This window comes from Salarias fasciatus, chromosome 1, assembly GCF_902148845.1.
Source record: "Salarias fasciatus chromosome 1, fSalaFa1.1, whole genome shotgun sequence".
Lineage (NCBI taxonomy): Eukaryota > Metazoa > Chordata > Actinopteri > Blenniiformes > Blenniidae > Salarias > Salarias fasciatus.
The window spans coordinates 19,731,969-19,751,656 of NC_043745.1; positions in this window are offsets into that span (position 1 = coordinate 19,731,969).

Consider the following 19,688-nt stretch of genomic DNA (forward strand, 5'->3'; position numbering starts at 1 on the left):
CTCTTCCTTATGTTTGTTAAGCTGCTTCTCTTCTTTTTGCGAGTCAAACACAGAAAGGAGTACAAACTGTAATATGAGTAAAAATGTGTTTTTTGTGTATTTATTACACACAGTATTTAGGAATCTCAACCAACCCTTAATTCTAAATATAAAAAAACAAGGATTTATTGCAAAAAGCAGTTATTTTACATGTTCCACTATAATTCCCTATGATAATGTTATTATCATTGTCTACTGAACTTTTTTCTCCATCAGAATTTAATCTTAAAAGGGAAAATAATAATAATAATAATCTGGGAAAATGCAGCCCCCCAAACCCCTGACCCTCCCTGCAAATCTACTGACAACACAGCCTGAGTTGTACCTGTGTATCACGCTGCAGTTCCACCTGCTTGCTCATCCAGGACTCTATCAACAGTCGACAGCATTTCAGATTAAGCCTGAACCTGGAACACTCATTAAAACCGGGCCCGAGCGTTCGCTACGAGGTCACGAGGCTCGCATGCGATTCATCATCGCGTGTGTGTGAGGGGAGTTTATAGGCCGATCCCCGGTTGTGCTGTAACTTAACCCGGTTCATGAGAGTCTGTCCTGAACTCCTGGCTCCGCTCTCGTGGCCTTCAAACCCTCAGCACCGACTCTGAGGAGATGTTTGTGACGTCTCCGCATGTCTGAGACGCCACTCTAAAGCTTAAACAGTTATCTCAAAAGGCTGAAGTTAACGTTGAAATGCAAAGCGAGGATGCAAAAACTCATCGGAGGAAATAGCAGTGACAGTCGGTAGGAAATCTGCAGTGGCGTACTCATATATAAGACACTGAAAGACATTCAAGAAAGACATTACCTGCCTGCTGTCCGCCTAGTTTAAAAACTTTTTACGACCCTGTTTATTCTGCCTCCTCATCCTCCACACTCCTCCCTCCCTCTCTGTCGCACAAATGATTGATAGTAAATGGCTTCCAAGAGGGTGCTGCGGAGTGAGGGGGTGAGAAACTACCTGCTTTTGTTATCTTAACACCCAGCGGCATGCGAGAGACAACCATCAAACATCCTGCACTGCACTTGACATGAGCACGCTCTCCTGATGTGGAGGGAGCTGGGAGTGACATGGTTGGCGGAGTGCGCCGCATCCTGGGCCTGGCGGCTTTATGAGCCCGGAGGGGATCATAAAGACACAAGCTTCCAGACCCGCTGCTGCTCCCTGTGTTAGGGTTAGAAAAGCATCGGGGACACGGACAGGATGCCTGTTTGGTCAGAGTTCACTCTTATCTGAGTAAGGTCGCCCCATTCACAGTAGCAAGAAAGAAAGGGTGTTATTTCTGCAACAGGATGTGGTTCCAATTTTTAAATGCAATGATGTCCATAAAATTAAAGCTTTTATTTCATTAGAATTTGAAAAAAAAAAAAAAAAAAAAAAAAAAGATGTATGATCCATGGAAACAGAAAGCACAAATGTGTTGAAGAAAAAAAAGAAAGAAAAAAAAGATTGTTTCCTGCTTTCCTTGTACCTGTGGCATGTCACTGACAGATGCACGGGTCAGTGTTTGTTTAAGTAGCGAGGTCTCTAGATGACAGGAGGAAGCTCTGGAAGAGCTCTATCAGTGTTTAGACAGATACCACTGGGTCTGAAACACACACACACACACTTACACTTTAATCTACTACTAAAGCAAAAGAATGGTCACAAAACACTTCAGCAGAACACACGTCGAAGCCTGGTTCGTGTTTCAGGACTGTCTCAACGCCAACACACCTGACGCTGACTAATGTGTCAACATCAGCAGAAAGAACGACAGTGAGAGACACAGAAAACACGTTGTTCTGTGTCATACTTCCAAAGAACGGAAAATATAGGGAACTTGTTCCACGGGGCACTTCCATCATGTATTTCCAGATGTGTGAGAAAAAGTTAAGGTCAATCCTGATATAGATATGCTCTGTTTGAGGCAGAAAAACAAACTAATACACCATTAATGTGATTTGACTGCTGTTGCTTAGAATTTCTGTTCATGCAGTTATAGCCAAGGAATAAAAACTTACCATTAAATAACATCTTTTTTATGTTTTTTTTCTATATGAAAGCATTATAAAGGTGTGTGTGCAAAGGCATTAGAATATATAATTCCATTGTTTATTAAAAAGTTTTTACAACAGCCTACTCGAAGCTAACGCATGAAGATGTTCACTGAACACTGACTTTGATGACTTTGTCCAGGAGTTTGCCCGCTTGACAAGAAGTTTAACAGTGTTGCAGAGTAAACTTCTGTCTCGATCTCTGTCAGGGTAAGGAGTGAATGAGACAGAAACTAGGTGAAAAGCACATGCACATGCATTCAACACAACTGGAGCATGAAGACCTGCATCTTTTTTTTTTTTTTTCCACTGAGATCATAGAGCAGACTTAACGGCTGCATGGTAATAATGAATCAGCATGATCAAGTGATTAGAATTACTTTGAATGCCACTGCGCCCGTGACACCTTTGTGAAGAGAGCAAGTGTGAGATGCTGCGTCCATACATTCAGCCACACCAGCCTCACTATCTGCACTGTGGGAGGAAACACATCAACACACCTTCCCACACAGCACTGCCGAACCCAGAGCATATGGAAGGTCAAAGATAATTCCAGCTCGTTGGACAAGGCACACCCTGGGCAGGTCAGACACGCACACATATACGCATGCACAGAATGCAAACTACAGACAGGAAGACAGTCATGCCTGAAAGTCACACCGGTGATATTGTCACAGGAAAACCGTTGTAACTGCTTTTTCAACATGTACAAACAATATACAAGAAAGAAAGAAAAAATCCCAGTGGAAAATGTTAACTGTAAACACAACATGCACATGCACAGGAACTAAGATTTAGTGGCACTTTATGGTGTCAGAGTTTGCTGCAACAGTCAGTTGTTCATTTTCATTGAACAGTAACAGAAAGTCCCACTGAATCCCTGTCCTTGCTGATAAAAGTTGGGAAAACTCACACGTGCAAAAGAGTCACTGTAGAAGGCTGGCTGATAAAACTTTAGGTTTTTATGGCATTATTACATTGTGTGAAGACATATGAACAAGTTGGATGGATGGCTTTTAAAACTTAACTCTGTCATGGTTTTGAGAGAGTCATTAAGCCCAAATAATCAGAAGTATTAAAAAGATTAGAATCTGTACCACAGCCTAAGTTTTGAATTCAGACAACACACCGATCATGATCCGGTCTCGCAACGCGATTCAAGCAATTATTGTCTGGCACCTCGGAAGCAAAAACAAATATTTGAGTTTCAAAAGCAAATTGTTCTATGAGTATTGATACAAAAACATCACTTTATATTTAGCTCTCTGTTGGTAAGACAAAATGCGACTGGCCCAGAAACATAACAGAGAAGATGTGAGTCAAAACCATCCACGATGGTGCAATCGCACGCTGTTTTTCAAGGCGTGTGAGTGAGTGTTCACTTGACAACCTTTGACAGTAAAGTGTGAATCATCAGGCGTTTTATCATCATCATCATCATCACGCTCCTTCCTCAGGAGTGCAGTACGTGGGCTGTAAATAGTAGATCTAAATATATTCATTTTGTCAGAAAAATTTAACTCAGCCAAATGGTTTCCTGTTTTGTTTTTTGTTTTTTTTTTTTAATATTGACATTAAAATTTCTATCTATTAGGATCCAAGCAGATTAATCAACGTTTCTTTCTTCAAACTGTATTTCATATGGCATCTTGCAAACTCCCAAACTGGATTTGCAGTGGAAAAATTAATCAACTGACACTGCGGCAAAGTGATGAGTGTTTCAAAAGACGTGTGGTGGAGGGAGGCTCCAAAGGGAACCTGTGGTAAAGGTGGTCAAACTGAGGTTCGCAGACGTGTTGGAGCGTTGCGTTGGAGGAGATTAGCTTGCGCTCCACTGCAGGCAGCGACTCTACATCCGCAGGTTTGAGGTGGATGTGCAGTTGAGGGTGGGGTGCAGAAGAGATTGTGAGCGAGGCAGTGAAGTTCGCATGGCCACAGATCGCATATCGTTTCTCACCGCCTCAAAAGTGGCACCAGACTGCCGCACCTGCCTCTGCAACTGAAAACACTAACAGACTCTGAACATCGAAAAATGCCCGCTGACATGTTCCACTGAGCGCGCTTACATAATGAATGTTGGTTTTTCAGCAAACTGTCCTGACAATGAATTAACTGGATTTATTGCAATGGTACAGAGTGACCTGGGCTTTCTGCTGTTAGAGACAAAACACTAATGCAGTCCGCTACACGGCTGCCGCCGCCGCCACTGCATCGGTTTCCCCGTGCATTTACTCCTGTGCGAAGCTGCTTTATTTACAGTCACATTGTTTGACATTTATAATAATGCATTTAATGTGAAAGAGTGTATCATGAATTGTTTTGAATAAACTGGTTTCTGGCTCCTCGAAAAATGTTCAACCCTGAAGAGGCGATGGTGTGAATGTGTCTGTCAGCAGGTTCAAAACGTGCACAAACACTTTAAACTACCTCAAATCTGATCTGGAATAAAGACTAATTCATGTTAGCCACAACTACAGCCAAGCATGCAGTTGAAATAATGTGTGTGCAGATATGTTTGAGATGGATGGAAATACAAATTACTGCAAATGTTCAGGTGAGAGTAAACTGAGAAAAATGAAATACTGATAAAACAGAAAAAAAATATTCATTGTCATAAAAATGAAAACTGAACATATACATTTCACAGCTCTGTCTTTTAACTTTCTAATTATAGGAGCTGTCCAACATTATCCAGCCTCCTGACAAAACGCAGGTAATAGAAAATCTGCAATCACATTCAGCACAACATAAATGTATTTAGGACCAGTTTTCTCCCCTGAATGAGGATTGCTTTCTTCTGGAACACAAAACTACATATTCAAATTTCTTTTCTTACAATATTTACTTACTTATTTATTTTGTGTTTGTTTTTGCTAAGTGTTTGATATGAGGTGCACCTTCCCGGCATTGCAGAAAGAATTTTATCTATTTCTGCTCCTTCCTGCCACGGCTCATAGCAGGCTTCCATATCTTACTACATCCACATCTTAGTTCTCTCTACACCCATATCTTTGTCAGCCTCGCAGAGTAAAATGCTGTTTCCTGTTTGGTTTGTCCGAGCAGAGACAGCTCTCTCTTACCGGCTGTTCGCTTTGACCCTACTTAGCTGAAACCACTGTTATCAGGCCCTGGTTCATACCAGTCACAGGAAGTCATGCTCTGAACTCCTGCCCTCAGAGACGACAGAGATGGAAATTAAAGCAGGTTAAAAAACAACGAAAAAAAAAAAAAAAGTGTGAAAAAGTGAAAATACATGAGAGGAGGAGGCTTGAGAGTTTCGTCTTTTTCTCACAAAGGAGAAACCCTTTCAGCAGTAACAGTCATAACAAAAAGAAAACATGAAGAGAGGTCATATTACAAGACGAAGTGATGCCGCTTTCAAGGGGCCATGTAATGTAATTTATGTTGTGCAGTCTGAGTTTGTTTGTCTTGTAGAGCAGTCCTTTTCTCATTTAGATTAAACAAACAGCTTAAGGGTTCGATCGCTTCTGGAGTCTCTATGTAGTGTGAGCCTCATCTTTCATTTGCCCTTTCAGAGACGTTTCCCGTTTGACTATCTCCTTCCACAGACGTGTAAAGAAATACAAAATAATGAAATAAAACAGCCAGGCCTCCTTTGGCTTAGTTATAGGGGCAGGCGCACACAGCGAGGAGGCACTTAGTCTCACGCTGGGTGTGAGGACAGTAGATGTACGCCCCGGTAACCTCTCCGTCTTCTGAGTTATGATGTTGCGTGCCTGCTCTGCTGTTAAAGCTCCAAAGCCTGAACTAAGTGACATAATATCTGCTGGGAATCTTTGATGAGTGAGTAATGTTCAAGAGTGAGAGGAGGAGGAGGAGCAGCGGCGAGAACTTTCATGGCCGCGCCTCAGTGGGAGCGCATGAGGGACGGCCGGGAAGATGAGAAGTTTAAAAGACATAAAGCGGGGACAGACAGCGCGGCGGACTGAATGTCTAAGAAAGCGAACGCCGCGCCGCCGCCATCAGACTTAATAGAAACATGCATCGGTTCATTATGGACAGGTGTTTGAGAATAAATCATCGAACAGGCCTCCTTTCAAAGCGTTACCCTGTCAAACCTAATCTAACCTGCCTCCGTCTGCTCTCCTCTCCCATCCCACACCGCACTCCCTCTCCTCCCCGCTCTCTCAGCGAGCAAAGCCGTTTGCTGCCTGAGGCAAGGGCTGGGAACATAAGAGCAAAGTCAGAGCGGAGTCACAGATTGGAGTCACCACCACAGTGTCTCCTCTCAGACTCCACGCTTTGCTTCACAGAAACAGGCCCGCACTGTAAACTAAACACTCCCAGTTAACCCCATCAATACGTGTTTGTTCATCCGGCGTGATGTTTAGACCACAAAAATGATGCTGTTTCTTTTCCCAAGGACACAGTGGCATGCATAATTTGTAAGTGAATTTGTCAAGATTTTGGAGAACAGGAATGTCGGAGCTTTTAGAGAACCAGAGGAAAACAAGCTAGTAGCCTTTGATGTGACCACTCATTCAGCGAACACGGACAAAATGACTTTCCTCATGTCTCCTCTGTGTCTGTCACACAGTGTGGTTTTTACCACAAGACACTTCCCCTATCCTTCTGGGAACCATAAGGCCGATCTGTACGGCAGTGTGGCAAAGCAAGAAACAGACTTGCACAAAGACTCTGACCATGAGAAAAGAGTCGTCAAGAAGCAAGCAGAACATCACTTACGTTTCCACTTGTCCCAAAATATATGGAAGATTATCTATTTGTTTCGTGTTTTTTTCTTTATTTTAAATGATTTGAAAGGTGTGAACATGTATTTGTTTTATTGTCTCGATATTCTGAATTAACAAATTAATGACTTGGCAAGGCTAATGACACATGAGAACTGTTTCGCACAGCTTTGAACTTCCGTTCTCACTTAAGGACAAGCCCCATTGATCGGTTGGGATATGGGGCAATAAGCCTTGTGTGTTTTTCCATGACTCCCTCCAGCGCTGAAGCAGGCCGATGCTCAGGGCTGCTTTGACTTCGATGGCCGGGCCCGCTGACTGACAGTACTGGATAAGGGATAGTGTGTCTGCCCTCAGTGCCAGCACAGCTAGAAGTGATAAACACCAGCAACCTGATCCAGAGACAAGAGACGCCTCTGCCTCCGACAGAGCTCAAACTTAATGCACTTCTTTTCTTCTTCGCCAAGTCCAGATTTGCTTGTCTCGCTCTCGCTGAAGCTGACACATCCCGGCCAGGTGGAGGTCAGCAAAGGCTACTCTGTTAGTTCTTTTGTCCACTTCTGATTGGCTCTTCCCTTTTCCAGTCTATCTCACTGCCAGACGGCTAAACCATCACAATTTCAATCTGTCTGCTGCCTGTGCTTCATAGCTGGGCCTTTCACTCTCTATTATTCCAAAAGCTTGTCCTATTCAATATTCCTATTGCACCGATAGGACCTGAGCATTCTCTCTGGTCTGGAATATTTATGGAAAGTTTATTTTATCTGTTTTTTTATTGCTACTCTTGTGCAAATAGGCCCCCATAGAGTCCCTGGTTCCTGCCCTTGCAGTAATGGCAATGTAAACATGGGAAAGTAATTTGAATTCTAACAAAGTGGAGATTAGCTGGTGACAGTTTGTGGCATGGGCGATTATTTCTAAAATAATCCTGTTTTGATATGCATCTGCGTCCCGGCAGGGATTTTCAATTTGTTTTCCCATTGCCGCATGTAAACAAGCTCTAGTGTCTCCTTATCATGGCGTCGCACGGACAAGGAAAGAGCGTATGCCACCCTTCTCCCCCGCCTCCCTCCTTCCATCTCACTACACACCCTGCCTCCTCCAGCCTGCATCTGGTTAGAGTCGCCGAGCAGCCGCACTTGTCTGGGTTTCAACAAGTCTTTTCATCGCGAGCAGGTGAGGGGTTTTATGTGTGTACCTGCTAGTTATTTGCAAACATGAAGTCCTCAAAACGCACCTCTTGAATATGTTCTGCTTGAGGGGTTCTGCCCATTCCCCGTCTGAATAGGCAAATATGCAGGATGGCAAAATGGTCTCCTGTCTGTCAACGGAGCCATCCCACCGACAGGCCTGGGGCATGTGATAAATGTTTACACGTTTGATTGTAAACCCGGGGTTATGGAGAGAATTGACAATTTATTCGAATTACTTATATTAAAAAGTCCACTTTAATTTGAAGTTCCAAACTTCATCCAAAAAATATTACTGTATGTGCAGCATTTGAGGGATTTACTATTGTGATATTTGCCTCTTTTGAAGCTGTGACCCAGCAGAGGGGCATTTCTCATGGTATCATTTCACACAGTGCCCATGCTGGTGATAACACCACAGGTAGCAGCTGAGATATTAGCTGTTTACTTACCCGTCTTTCATGCGGCTAGAAAGCCAAGGGGCTATTTATCGCTCTCTGATTGATTGCCCCTGCCTGGAGCTAATCAGCATGTAGCTTGTTGTGTCTTAATGTTTATGGGGATTACAGGAGGATAAACATGGTAATCCTCTGTGTTGTGCAGGACTTCCAATTATCATATTGTTTGACTGGAAATAAGGTCACTATAGATTTAACCTATTAGTACGATATAAGCCAGCCAACACCTTTTCTACTGTTAATTTCACTGAAGTTCAATTGGACCCTGGTGTAAAAACCACAAAAACCTTTTGGGGGGGAAGTTTCAGGTGACTCGTCTCGGTGACAGGAGGTTGTGACGGGAGCTGACCAGCTAGGTTAGGCTGTGGTCAGTGCCGTGGCTGAGGCAGGCTTCCTCACAGATAGAGATAACAGGCAGAGGTGAACGTCTGGTCCGTGCTGACAGTCTGGATCGATTAGGGATGGATCACTTACACGCAGCAATCGTTACAACCCCACCCCGGTGCTCAGGTGGAGCCATGAAGTGACTCACAACAGCACAGGGAAAGGTGATGGTCCTGACTGAGTTGTGCCCTTGCCTCGATGGCAGATAAAAGCACTTTTCCCACCGTGCACTGCTTCTGGCAGAGGTTGCATTCATGTAAAGTTACATTTGGGAGTTGCATCCAAAACTTTTGGCACAGGTATCCGGCACGCTCTGTCTTGAAAAAGACTGCATGATTGATAAACCTACTCTTTTCATGCCATTAAGGTTGTGTGAAGAGAGGATGCAGAGTGGCCTGGCTTTCAGTGCAAGCCACCTCCATATCCTCCCCTCATTAATCTACTCTAATATATTCACTGCAAAGAGCTGCTTTCCCAAGGAAGAGCAAGCAGGCCTTAAATTACAATACAGAGGAGTGGAATCATTACTACCTTTAATGTTCCCAATCTAATTGAGGCATTAATTTAAGTAGAGTCTCCAGTGAGGATTATTCATAACTGCTTTTTAATTTAGAAGGGTGATCAGCAGAAATATTCCCAGATCAGAGGCAAAGTTCCTCCTCCGGTTCCCCTATTTGCTACTTTTCAAAGCCCCCTGACATTTGCAGGGTAATGTAGGAGGATAAACACCACGGAAGGAAGAGATCTTTGTTATTCTAACAATAAACACAAACAGTGCAGAGAATCTCCTTCGGTGTGTTTATTTTTCATGTAATGCTGCAGCACGTGTGTTTCTGCATAATGTGTCTGCGGCACATAGAGCAAAGTTAAACAACAACCACACACACATTGTGTCATGCAATTACAGAAATATAAATGGGTGTCACCAGCAAACTGATGGCAGATAGCCTGTGAATTAAAAAATGATGGTAACGCATGAACACTGGGTGGAAATGTCATACGTATGATCAGAAAGTGAATTAAACTAAAGTAAATTAAATCTTACGAAGAAAAAAACATGCATTCATAAAGACATGGTGTTATTTGGAAAAAAAAAAAAACTGGGATAGGGAGGTGGGAATTGATTCCCAATGTTATCTAAAAGACCCTTTTTTAGAACAGAATGAAAATATAATGAAGACAAAACAAAATTGCAAAATAAGTTATAGTGAACAACTATCAGTGTTGAGTCAAACTGTACACACACGAGCACGTGTGTCCGCCCCGAGATCTCATCACTGGCAAATCGTGACGAGTTTTGGTAGCCCCCTCATTTTCCCCTTGCTTAACCAGCGAGGCTCAGTGGGAAGGATCACCAGTGAAGGGACTGCATATTGAACCACAGCAGCCAAATCTGGCCAAAGGGGATAAATCAGCAGTCCTTCAGAGGGAGGGTTTTGATTGCGGGACTGTCTAAAACACACAACCCAACAAGAGCACTTAAGGGACAAGTACACACGCTCATGTACGCATACCGAAACAAGCCGGCGCACACGCTTACACACACACACACACACACACACACACACACACACACACACACGGTCCATGCCCCAAGGCACTTGAGTCACTCCGATACTGTCGCAGTCCCCCTGTGGCACTAGAGCCAGGCATGGCATGCCATCTGGAGTTGGGAGGAGGGTTTGTTAGGGGGGTGTTGAAACCGAGCGGTACATGCTTCGACCGTGCGGCTGACCATCTGGCTCGGCATACTGTGTTTCAGTAACTTTGAGCAGTCCTGCAAGAGCGAGGCGGAGGGGAGATGGATGGATGGAGACAGAGGGGTGGATAGCTGTAGGGTTAAAAGCAGCCAGGGCACAGTGGCACCGACTTGATGGATGTATGCTGGAGAGTGCTGTCTCCCTGCTTCTCATTCTATTTTTCTCTTTCGCTGTGTTGAGGTTGTGTCAATTTTACAGGTGCACAACCTGCAGTAGGGTGACAAATAATGATTACTCTTACATATCTTAATCTAGTTCCTTTCTTCACTGATCCTTCATGCAGATCAGAAAACATGAAAAGAAGTCCCACTGCAGAGCCACACAGAGTTCCTTCAAGCTGCTGCTATCTGAAATTTAAAAGACTGTTTTATCATTTGTTGAGGAATTAAAATGAGAGTATTAATTACCTTATGACAAATCAATATATAAAAGCAATTGGATCAGCTCAACAGTACTTGGTGAACTATCTTGTTAGAGATTTCACCCTTAATCCAAGTGGCTTAGGCCATTGCTGGATTCAGGAATCATATACAATCAACCCAAGAAGCAGAAAAAAATCAAAATATCAGCTTTCTTGCGTCTCGCCACATCAAAACACGTTGAGTTTTAGATCCCAGCCTCAGTAATACGCAGTAAAAATGTATTCAGTGCGAAAGAAACTCAGCCCAGCATTTATCTATTTATTTTCTTTAACGATGGGATGGGGGTAAGAATGGTTGCAGACCTCTGGTAATCAAAGAGTCTATATGTGGGCCTAATTGAGATTCAGTGGATCTCATGGAATGATAAACTTTGTATTTTAAATTTATGTAAAGAGTCAGATTAAGTTATTCTTGTTACAGTACTATTTAAAAAGAAAAAAAATCACACTTTAATGCTTTAATACTTTGGTGGAGGAATAAAAAATGAAACTATTTTATTGGGTGAATGAATGTGTTGGGCAATAACTTTGAAGCTCTGTTTGTGGGAAACTTGCAACAACAGTCAGTGTGTCTGGATACTTTGCTTTTCATGCTGATTGAGGGAAAGTGAGTAACAGGGAGAGGTATGCAGCCAAAAGACAGATAAAGAGAGAAAAAGAGGATTTATCTTTTAAGCCTATGTGTGGCCTGACTCATGTCCACATTAAAACCAAGCGAGGTTTCCACTTCCCCTTAATATTTCATGCTTTCCTTCAAAGAGGTCCTGCCGCCTGTGCTGGACTCTCTGTATGGGTTCGGTGCTACAATTCAGACTTCCTACCAGCTATCCTGAACATGTATTGAGCTACCCTTCTCCTTTAGTATTCCCTTCTCATCACAGTTTACTGCATTTCCTCATAAGAATGGCTGTTTGTGTGTAGTGCTTATGATCCCCAGAAAATCTACCCCAACATGAGAAGTGCATACAAGACCAGATACCTTTTTTTTTTTTTCTTTAGCATGAGGCAAACACGTTTGGACATTTGGTTCAGATAGAAAACTTACATGAGTGTACAGACATCCTGTGCAACGTGATCAGTGCACCGGCGAGCAAATTTCGCTTAAAAAAAAAAAAAAAAAAGAGTAATCAACACACCCTCAACTTTTAGAGGATGAGGAAAAACAAGAGGTGAAAAAAAATGTATTTATATTGGTGCCCAATTACTGACTGGTCAAAGAGACCGGGCCGTTTGGAGAAACGGAAGAAGTCTGGTATTACTTTAACTTCAAAGCCAGGAAAGGGTATAGAGTTCCTAAACACATCATGAATATTGCAAGACTGTAAAGTCACTCTTTCTGATCTGGAGGAGAAACTTTTGAAGGGCTCCAAACCACCTCCTCTTACCCCCTCAACTTACAGTAGCCAAGCGGATGGGCAGTCCATTAACTATTTAAATGCACACCGAGATGTGAGAAGCAGTGGCCAGCATTTTAATGAAAAACAGAGAATGAATTGGCTCCTGACGGGGCCACTCTGTTTCTGATTACCATTGCTACAGCTCAGGGTTACATTTATAGTTCTGGATGTGATTAAAGTTACATTGCTATTTTCATTTCGTCTTTTTCAGACTCAGTGTGCACGTTGCTTTTCTCCTTAACCAGAAGTGTGATACTGAGCCTTTGCTGGCAGCTCCATTTTTAATGTCCGCAAGTCAAGACAAAGTGCTACTAAATTCAAATAGGCCTGATTCAAAGCCAAAGTGTCATCTATCAGTCCTATTTTCCCTGAGGGTGTTGTCACCCGTCCAGTCTTCGTGCTGCTATCTTTGCCAGATGCTCATAAGGGGAACCCTGTATTTAAATGGGGTAAATCCCTGCTACAGGTGCTCTCAGAAGGATCCTCTGCCAGGTTGGGAAAAGATACAGGGCTGATAATATCTCACACCTTCAGCCTTCAACCGTTGCCAACTATAATTAGGCAGGAGATAATGTAGCTGTGGATTTAGATTACTTACAGAATGTCCACCATGCCACTGAGAGAACACATTTTACATTTCTGTACTATTCTTTATCAGAAAAAAAAACAACTCCTTAATATAATAATATTGCGGCTCGATGCCTTGAACGCTTACATTACACACTCACACACACCCAGCCACGGATAAAGAGCAGGGCTTGCAGTGGCTGTGTAGTCGCAAGCCGAGACACCGACAGAAGATCAACCAAGACCAATCCAGAGTGTCCTCAGCTAGCCTGCAATCCCCCGAGCTGCACAGTACAAAAAAAAAAAAAGTGTGGTTTGTGAGACAGTCTGTCCTTACAGTTTTTCCAGAACTCTAGACAGCAATTTTCCAAGAGGCCACAGCCTCCCCGATGCACAGGATGTAATGTACCTGTGTACTAAAACACGGTCACTCTGCCAGGAGCTGTCTTTACTAAATGACTGATTGGGTGATCACAGGTCTGATTTTAATTGTTTAGATTTTCAACGGATAAAAAAAGTAAGAAAAGTGAAGAATTTTTCATACTTCAAGATATATATTTTTTTAGAGAAATGTTTCAAGGACAGCAGAAAATATTTTCATGAAACACACATGTGACATTAATTTTGAATATGAACCTAATCTTGAGTAATGTGTAATAATTGATTAAAACTGAACTACTTTTGAGGTTTTCAAGCTTAAAAACAAGATAAAGTCTGAAAAAGATAAGTGTCACATTTATTGTGTACGGAGGCACTGTGTAGTTTTTTTACAGCTGCCTTTAATCCTTTCATCTGAAAAACAGACTCAACAAGTGCTGACCTCTGTGAGTGTGTCCAAGAATAGCGAGTGAAACGGCTCTGTCATTAATGAAGCACTACAGCAGGAACCGTGCACGGCCTCATCTCAAGCGCAGTTGTGTTCCTTATTTTCAAAGTGTCTTGACTCTTTAGTATTTTTACCCGTGAGACGTTCCAACAACCAGCCACTTGAGTTCCCTCGGGCAGGGTGCTAAGTGGTTGAGAGGACTGGGGGAGACTTGTATAGAAGACTAAAGACGAGCCTCTCCAGATATGCATGCATCTTTGCACTGCTCCCACTTCACACACACAGGCTCTCCCAGGCAGAGTCAATAAACTGTTTGTTTTAAGTGTCTCTCTCTCACTTTCATTCACTCTGTGTATCCTCTGCTCAGCTCTCTGTAGTCATGATATGAAATGCCTCTCTCTCTCTCCTCTCTCTCTCTCCTCCTCTTTTGAAGCAGCGCTCAATCTTGCACTGCGGCGCAACAGGAAGCCGTTTAGAGAAAAGTCCCCACCATTGTTCCAGTCTGTTTCTCCCAAAAAGCTTTTATCGCTTCTACTAAGCACTACGCCGGGGGGGAGAAACAAAGATTTGTTGATGGTTAGCCGCTGCTAAAATTGCACCCTGGAGGTCTGCACACTTAACATGTGGAACATGTAATAAATTAAGAACAACGAGATGCACACTTGGATGATGGAGGATGTTCTTGAGAGTGATGACAGCAGGGCCGCTCACCGTGGCGGGGACACTGTAGTTTCCTCTTAGTTGTCTTAAACCCCTCAGTCGAGCTCGCCTGTTGTTCTGAGATTTTTTCCTTATTTTTCATTGTCTCCCTTTGAAACAGCCTTAGTGCAATTATTGACGAATAAAATATCTGCAACACAACCATATTTAAACTTTAAATTACAGAAAAAAAAAATATTCTTAGAACTCATTTATCATCGTGATGTGAGATAATATAAAGTGTTATTTTTATCAAGCTCTCACTGGCTCAATTTGATAAATATAATAATTTTGATAATTACTACCCACAGTAGCTTGTAAATTTATCCATATCGGATCTGAAACCACAATTCACATCATGTTACTGTTTTCAGATCATTTCATTTCTTCAATGGTCCTTTCCAGAGCAAATGCAACATCGTCTTTGCAGGTAATTGTTTGGGGGGCTGCAGCACATTATGTCCAGCTCTAACAAGGCAGATAACACGACTGCTCCAGGCACAATAAAATAAATAAGTAAACAACACATTTGAGCACTGGTCAGTGGGGTTTTAATGTAGAGTATGAAAGGCAATATTTTCATTACGGAATGGATTTGTTGATTAATGACCTTCATCACCTAACACATGCAGCAAAGTAAAAGAAAAAAAAAAACAAATTAGAGAAAGACCTCAAATAACTCCAAACTCCACGATCAAATTTAGTTTTGAGCCAATTCATATTCTTCATGACCTGAGAAGAGACGAGGGCAACGCTGTTCTAAGATATTTCAAATGTTGAATGGAAAACGACACAAACAGAGGCCACACATGCCTGGAGTCAGCTGATTACTTCATACACTCCACAGACAGACACCGACGGTCAGATGGGTGTGATTGCCCTTTGACCTGTCTTTCCCTGTCTTGCTTGGTGCAAAGAGTCTGAGTCTGTTCCTTGACCCTTGCTAGGGTAAGCTTCTTTTGGGTAATCAATGAACACAAGTTAAAGTTAATTGCCATGTCACAATGTCACAGACACCACAGACTCCCCGTCCAGGACGGTGTGTGTGGGGGTGCAGTTGTAAGAGGATTAGCCAGACCAGATGTCTGTCTGTTTGGTTTTGGATTTAACCCAGACAGGTTCGGGTCAGACTGACCGAGCTGGAGTTCCCACATTGAGAAAAAAAGAAAAGAAAAAGCATGTTCCTGAAAACGGTGCAGGCCTTTCCGTTAAAGAAACACAGTTCTCTCTGGTATTCTAGGGGTACAGTAACGGAAACCATATCATAACAGTGAGTGCATGCAGTACAGCTTATCTCACTATGGAGGGATTGCAACTTTAGTCCAGAACTTTAGGACCACTCGACCACGAACTGGCGGGCAGGTTTTTTTTTTTTTTTTTAAAGGTAACATTACACTTTAACCTTTTAGTCAATAATTGACAGTGCTTTCTGAATTATTCATCTAAAGAGGCCATACAGCCAAAGGAGCTCTCCTATATGGGCGCATTTCATATTTTATGTGCTTTACCGTAGCAGCTAAATACATTTATTGAAAATACATATCTGCATTGGTTTCTTCATGTCTGGCTGAATATATAATGTGAATGTATGCAGTCCCGTGCATGACGGTAGGGGTTTATTAATGTCATTTCAGCCACGTGTTGAGGCTGTACAGGAGCAGGCAGTGAAACATCCCGATGTAAAAACAAAGGGCCTTCTTGGGATTTCGTCTTACACATCAGCCTTGTGGGGGAAAAGGCAGATAAGATGAATCTGTACCGGCACACAGAGCAGCATGTCGGCCTGTCGCTGTCATCCTGGAGACAGAGGGTTGAGATTTCAACAGCATACTTTCGGGGTTGAGAGACTGCACAGGATATTACAGATGTGGCCCCGATCTAAACCCCTAAACCTCCACCTGTCAACTCCATATCATCCATCTTAAAGTTCTCCTCTTCTCTTTGTGTGATGAGGGACATGAGGACAGACCTGAACTGGATACCATGAAGGATTTGGGACTTGAGCATCCGCTGGGCTTGTACCTGAGACTGAAGGTAGCCATCTGTAGCGAGCTTTAGTCACCCTGTCACCGTCTCTTCTCTCTGTGACTTATGTCCCCTCAGGCATCTCTGGGACTCCATTACCTCTGCGTGCATCGTGGGAATGTCAGGACCTCCCTGTGTGGAGAACGTTTGTCTCAGACTGATGGGCAGAGGTCTGACTGTCCTGGTTGACTTTCACCTTAAGCACATAGATTTACGTGGCTCGTGCATGCGTGACCACTAAGCAACAAGACACACGTAGATGAATCCTTACCTGGCAGACAGACTTTCAAATGCGTTTTATCGAAGATGTCTGAAAATGTCCACACATGCTAAAAGTCTCAGAAAGTCAGGTAAAATATAAAGAGTTGAAAATCACATTGAAAAGCTTAATAAGTAGGACTAATGGCAGAACTGTCCACAGGTTATGTAAAAGGTAATTGCAGTTACTGGCACCTCTCAGGTGTTTCGCACAAACTGGGCACGGCCCTCATGTGAAGCAACACACCTCAGGTGATTTAAACCCAGCTCATGTGAAATGTGTCAAATGCTGATGCATCATGATGCATTTCAAAAATCCAACAAATCAGCTTCACAGCCAAAATAACATTTCTTGTTGATACATGGTGCCTCAGCACTTCAGAGAGGGCATTGAGGAAGAACAGGGCAAGACCTGAAATCACCGGATGATCTCGGATACTTAATCTTTAATGAATCATCTTAAACCTATAACTGAACGATTGTTGTTGGTGATATGATTTGTGTCCCTTTCATGTCCAGCCCCCAGTGTGCAACAGGCCTCACAGGTGTTTTCCTGCTGAACTATGTAAACCTACCGTCTCTCGCTCAGGATTTTTTCCCCCCTGCTCCCACACTACAGCGCCTGAACACATCCACTTGTCAGTTCACTGGGTTGAGGAGAGTTTTTTTTTTTTTCCTCCAGAGAAGCAGAGCAGGGCCCTGAGCAGAAAGCTGAGGCTTTGTAATCACTGCTCTGTCTCTGCCTCTGCATTTCTCTGTCTGTGTTTTTTGTTAGTATTGGAGCTGACAGCCTCTCAGTGGAGGAAGGGCTTTGAACCTGAGGGCTCCTCTCTCTACCAGAGGCTAATCGCTGCTTCAGAACAGGGGACTGCCCTAAACAAACATTTACTGCTGTAAAGAGAGGGTCGCCCCCTAACGATGTAGGTCAGCGGGGCTTTTTTACAGCATGGCCTTAATGGAGAAGGATGCCAGAGATGGACAAATAGCAGGACATTAGCTGTCAGCAGCAGCAGCAGGGGCCAGATCTGGCCACGGTTTAATAGCTGTTTGTTGGTTGGAGAGGAAGAGGCTCATAAAAGTGGAGACTCTTATCTTCTGCGGACCCTGTGTGTTTGTGTCACAGCCAAGACCGGCCACAATGAAACACAGCCAGATCGGTCCAGGCCAGAGATGGACTGCACTCCATCTGATAATTGCAGCGCATCCTCTTCTCGATATCGGCCGCAGGATTGAATTATAATGCGGCGCTACGGCTGGCACTCCGACGCACACACACGCAGTATATGATTTGTTAACACAGTGAAAGCATTGTTCAAGAAGGGTGCCATCTAATGCTGTGGGTTTTCTTTTGGACAGCATAATCAGTTCATCCAACAAGGTTTTACTTGGTGACAGCTCTGAGGGTCTTTTCTCTGCCTGAGGAGGTACGCTCTCCCCCTCCACACGCTCACACCTTTAACGACTTCTTAAATGTCACAGAATGTCAGGCGGAGGGATAAAAGCAGAGGACCTCCTCCTGCTTGCCAGTGATCCTCGGTAGTTTTTACTATGCTACAGCGCTGCCGGGCAGGACGCGCACTCAGGTGTGGCCCAGATTTCACCGGACCGGCTGGCGACATGATTTAATGCACTTGCTACTAAGGAGCCAAGCGAGAAGAGCCGCTTGTCAGTGGAAGAACACTGATTGAGCACAGCATGCTGTTACAAATGTATCCTTTGTGCTCGCTACTTAGGAGAAAATCATCCATCACATGTGGTTTCGTACGGTATAACACGTCAGATTATAAAGCTTTCTCTGTAGTGGGCCAGCTAAATTCCTCCAAAAAAGACCACAATATTTATTTTTTCTTTGCTTCTGAGAGATGTTGAATCAGTGTAAGTTCACTGTGTATTCCCTGGGGAACAGACTACTGCTGTGATGAAATAAGCATCAACTCTGCTCAATTTTCCGTTGAGCTAACCAGGCAGCTCATCTCCATTAGTGTTCGTCTAACCAGCTCCACTCTTTAGCTGTGATCTCGCCAGAAGCCAGCTGGGTGTTGTGAATGTGCGTGTGTGTGTGGGTTTGTGTGTGTGTGTGAGAGAGAGGGAGAGCTTGTGTGATTTTGTGAGAGCTCAGTGCTCTGAGCCCTACAGCTGTGAGAGATCTGAGTGTAAGGCCATGATGGGGCTCAGTTAAGCTCAACAGCGTGAGCCTGTATCAATTACGCTGCAACAGCGATATGGACACAGCGTGCGGTCTTCAAAGACAAAGACTTATGACCGCCCAGTGTCTCGGTTCCTCTGGACACAGAGTCAGCTGGATAACCTTCAGACAACACACACACTAACTAGAGGAGAGTGACACAAGGGGGGGGGGGGGGGGGGGGGGGGGGGGTTTACCACTGCGTGTTAAAAAGGCTACATCTCTACATCTTTTCAGCTTGTGGACTTAAACTTAGTTTGTTTTGTTTTTCCTCACATCACAAAATGAGGAGCCATTCAAGATTTACTGGACTACTTACATACAATCCACAACGCCACACAAAACCAGAAACCAATACAATATTTTTGGAGTTAAATATAAAGAACAGGATGAATCAGATGGTTTCCCTGGAATTTACAGCCATGGCCTGTGACCGGCTCCGCCTCTCTGTAGAAAGTCTCTTTGGTCCAGAGCTCCTTTGAGCATCATATAGATCTAGTTGTGGGGATGGAGACTAGTCGTATAGATGTATAGATGAGCTATAATCCATGCAGGTCTAGCCCATCTAAAACCTCCTTTCCGATGCCTTTGTAGCTCAACACTCAATAGCACTGGAAAGGCGATCGGACGCCTTTGAGAAACAAGTTGGAGAAAACCAGGATGAAAAACTGTCATGCATAATATGTGCTGTATTTTTGCTACATTCCCATATCAGCCAGTCAGCTGTGGACTG